Source organism: Megascapheus bottae, chromosome 3 (genome assembly GCF_031878675.1).
Source record: "Megascapheus bottae isolate mThoBot1 chromosome 3, mThoBot2.hap1, whole genome shotgun sequence".
In the NCBI taxonomy this organism is placed as follows: Eukaryota; Metazoa; Chordata; class Mammalia; order Rodentia; family Geomyidae; genus Megascapheus; species Megascapheus bottae.
Genome location: NC_143511.1, coordinates 58,053,919 through 58,058,546, shown reverse-complemented (window position 1 = coordinate 58,058,546; position 4,628 = coordinate 58,053,919). Strand labels below are relative to the sequence as shown.

Genomic DNA, 4,628 nt, shown 5'->3' with positions numbered 1-4,628 from the left:
TCGCGTCAAGGTCTCATTTATTAAAAGTAAAGCAGGGTTTATATACCCTGAGTGTAAGGAAGGGAGTATAGAGGGGGGGGGGATGGAGAGTTTTTGTGATAACAAGAACGGGAAATCTCAAGGTTAGGGGTGGGTCAGGCTGTTCTTTTGGCCGTTGTGCTAACCCAAGCAACCACCTGCGGTTATTCCGAGAAGTATGTTGTGCAGATGACTCAACCAGGTGCGATTTGCTCAAGGCTAGAGGGTCTTTGCTTTGTTCCGTTTAACTCCTTGGTCTCTGACAGGTATCTCATATTGTTACAGTATCTCACTTTGTTATCTGATATATTGAATTTATTTGTATTTGGTTATTTGAAATTTGATAGGGAAGGGGGGAAAACCAAGACGGGTGGGGGGGTGGGGGGGAGGGTAATGGGTACTAAGACATGTGAAAGGGTATCAATGTATGTGAATTAATGCACCTTCTATCTGGCAAATATCATGTAACCCTTTTATTAATTACAATAAAAAATTTAAAAAAGTGCAGCTTCCCATATAATCATGCATAGAAGCATATACTTCTATACATTATGTCAACTAAGGTATAGTATATGCAAGAGTAAGTCTCCATGGGGTAGACCTTTCATACAACTGTTTAACAAAATGAATACTAAAAGCTGAAATGAGATTATGGTGTGTGTGTGTGTGTGTGTGTGTGTGTGTGTGTGTGTGTGTGTGTGTGTGGTTGGAGTAGGGTGGATATATGAAAAAGGGAACAGGGGACAAATACAATAAGCATGGTCTATGTAATATGTGATAGAGGAAGTGAGAGCTATGAAATGAAATAGGGGGAGGGACCACGTGGGAGGGGAGAGAATGACAGAAGAGATTCTGTAAGGATGTAGTAGACATTCAGATGTACATGTTAAATTGTAAACTCCCCTCCATACAACTTTTTAAAAGTTCAGAAAAAAGATAAATTTAAGAAAACCCACACTTTTTTTTCAGTACTAAAGATTGAACCCAGAGTCTTGTATATACTAGGCAAGGATTCTGCTATTGAGGCACTTCCATAGTTTTGAAATCTAATTTACTTCTTCAAGCTCTCCTATGGGAATTTTTCTATGTGCCCAGATGGCTGTGGAGAATGGAGTACCCTCTTCCTTCAGGGGTGGGATGGCGACTGCTTTTCCCATGTGTTTGGTTACCATAGTTCTATCTTGACTACTTCGGTTAAGAGTTAGTCAACATCTCATATGAATTTCCCTTAGCTCTTTGTTCCGTGTATTTATCACTCTCTATCAGGATCACATTCCTTCTAAGAAATCATCATTGTCAAACTCTTTGGAATTACATAATCTATCATGTCCTTTACGAAAAAGGAAATTGAGGTTCAAAGATGTTAAGTGGTTTTCCTAAGACCACACAATATCACCTTTATTGAGTGCTTACACTCTCATTTGATTCTTACATCAAATACTGGTGAATACGGAGCAGTATTTTCTTTTTACAGATGAGGAAAATGAGGCATATGAGAAATAAAAATGAAGTGCTTTGTCCAAAATCACAAGATAAGTGAGGGAGCTGGGATTTGAACCTTATCTCCTCGAGCTCCAAGGTGCATTAATTTTCACAGCCTCTCAGCCCAGGATTGTTTCCTGCTAAAGCAGTAAGTGAAGTTGGATTGAATCCAGTTCTGTTGACTGAAGAGTCTTCCACTGAATTTAAGCTCTCATCATAGAAGGCTGTTTCAAGCACTAATTCCCATTGGGCTGGAGCAGTCCTGGTTTTAGAAAGGTCCTCTAAAGTCTCTCTTTACTCTTACTTCCTGCTATACTCTAAATTGAACTCACATAAACTCATTTGTCCCTCCACTCTTCTTTCTTTGCTCAGCTCTTTATTAAGTAGGTTACTATATCCTTCTGCAATAACTTTACATTTTCCTTCTTTTCTCATTGTCTTGATTCTTTGTGATAAAGGAAGGCCTAGGAACTATCCTAGAAGTTAGGATGATGAGTGTTCCTACTATAATTCAGCTCCAATCACAGCACACTGTCTCAGGCCCTACTTCCCACTGGGCCAGAGAGATGTACAGGACCAGTTCTAGGTTTGGAATGGTCCTTACTAAGCTTGACCATTGCTCTCTGTGTCTGTCCTGATAGTGTGGTTATTTCCTCCTTAGGTGGAAATAGGAAGTGACTAGGACCATTCATACATTGTGTGTGTGTGTGTGTGTGTGTGTGTGTGTGTGTGTGTGTGTGTGTGTGTGTGTGGTGTCTCCTATCAAACCAACTGTAAGTACACCCACACTGAAGCAGATTGAACACTTCAACTTTTACCAGCTCATATTCTAATGTGTAGGCTCTTGTTCCTCATGTTACTTGGTTTATGCCTAGAAACCTGACATTGTACAAGTAGGTGTTATTCTAGAAACTGTCATTAGAAAGGCCCAGTTCTCTTCAAAATGTATTCAGTACGTTAGGATGAAACAAAACATCCATACTTGACATTTTCTATTCATTTGTATCATTGATTGATTCTTACAAAGGGATTCCATAGAGGTATGGGTGGGGTGAAAGGAAGCATAGCCATAGCTTCTTCGTCTTTCTTTTTGGCAAGCCCTGGAGCTTGAACTCAGGGCCTGAGCACTGTCCTTGAACTTTTTTTTTCCCCCTCAAGGATAGCATTCTACCACTTGAGCCACAGCACCACTTTGGACTTTTTCTGTGTGTGTGTGGTACAGAGGAATTGAACCCAGTGTGTGCTAGGCAAGCACTCTACTAGGCTACTCTCCTGGCCCACTTCTGGCTTTTTTGTAGGTTAATTGAAGGTAAGTGTTTCAGCTCTGCTCAGACAAGATCCAAACCAGGATTCTCAGATCTCAGCCTTTAAAGTAGTTAAAATTGAATGTTTGAGCCACTGTTGCCTGGCTATTATTTTTATTTTCGATGATAAGTATTAGTTACACATAATAATGGGGTTATGTGTGTTATTTCTACATATGTTCTGATCAGATCCAAGCTCCCTTTCCTCACTTTTCCTCTATCCTTCCAAACCATCTCATTTATATGAATTTTAGATTACTATCCTTATTAAATCTATTGCAATGGATTTTGCAGAGGATTGTCATGCTATTGGTAGTTTTACAATTAATGATGAATAATTAAGAATCAATTTTGTGGCAAGTGCTTTGTTTTAGTTAATTTTAATGTAAAACACATACATTTCTTTTATAATGACTTCAGTATCAGAAGTGAAAGATGTTAGGGGCTCCAACTTAATTACATTCATGTCAAACAAGGCTTATAAATGGCTAGAATCAGATGTTTATTCTCAAATTCCTCAAATCATGATCCAAATGTTGAGAATAGAGGAGTCAGGATCTTATAGCCTAGATTATTGCTATTTGATCCCAAAGTCTGGTGCTCATAGGCCAACCCCCAAAATCAAGGGAATCCTCATATGCAGAAGAAGAGTTTGACCAGGTTCATATTTAATTTACCTGCTGAGAAATGATGGTAGTGAAAATGAAGAAAAGACAACATTGATGTCACATTACTATTCTTTAAGTGGGAAAAAGATGTACATAATTAGCCACCTGGATGCAGTTTAGGTGATTCCAATTTTGTTGACACATCTAAAGCATCATCGTCAGGAGCCAGTTGAACATATGCCTTCTTCTCTCCATCAGGCCTGATCAGGGTATTGACCTTAGCCACATCAGTGTCATAGAGCTTCCTCACAGCCTGTTTGATTTGATGCTTGTTGGCTTTGACATCCACAGTGAACAGAAATGTGTTGTTGTCCTCTGTCTTCTTCATGGCTGACTCAGTGGTCAGAGAGAACTTGATAATGGAATAGTGGTCAAGCTTGTTTCTCCTCCGAGCACTGTTCTGAGGATATCTGGGCTGTCTCCAGACCCGCAGGGTCTTGGGGGTTGCTGGAAGGTGGGTGAAGTGCATATTTTTTTCTTTTTATGGATGTGGATGCCTTTCAGCACTGCCTTCTTGGCCTTCAAAGCCTTTTCCTTGGCTGCGGCTTTAGGAGGAGCAGGAGCTCCTTTCTTCACTTGTGGCGCCATCTTGGTGAAAAACACATCTAATTTTTGCAAGGACATACAAAGGTTATACATTTGGTTCACTGTCACTCTCTTTTATAGTAACACTAAAAAACACACACCCCTCCTCACACAGAAGAAATGGCTACAAAATGTAAAAAAATCCTTTTGGAGACTGATGAAAATTGTCAGATTATATATATATCTCTTTGAGAATTGTTATGTCTTATAATGCTCTGCATACACCTGGCCTGCATAAGAAATCACATCATGGTCACTGTACTCAGCAGAAAATTTCCTGAATGTTATATCCTAATAAGAGAAAATGGATACAAGGAAGTCTAACCTTCACCTAACCTCATTAAGACTGCCTGGGCTCCATTTCTGCTTCTCCTTGTAGCCTATGTTAAAAGATTCCAGCATTTCTAACACCAGCACACTATACAGGGCTGGGTAAAATTGACTTATGCATCACTAGTCACAGGACTGGTCCCTCTTAGGTGAGAGCTTATCCTGCTCCCTATGTCTCCTGAAGGCAGGATAGTTTTGCCCTTGGGGACATGGAAACTTGTCCATATGAAGGCCAATAGTA

At 39.8% G+C, this 4,628-nt stretch overlaps 1 pseudogene; it reads right to left on the bottom strand.

Annotated features, from left to right (window-relative positions):
- Nucleotides 1-3,569: 3,569 nt before the first annotated feature.
- On the bottom strand, nt 3,570-4,060 carry LOC150065532 (large ribosomal subunit protein uL23 pseudogene; annotated as a pseudogene).
- Nucleotides 4,061-4,628: the final 568 nt, after the last annotated feature.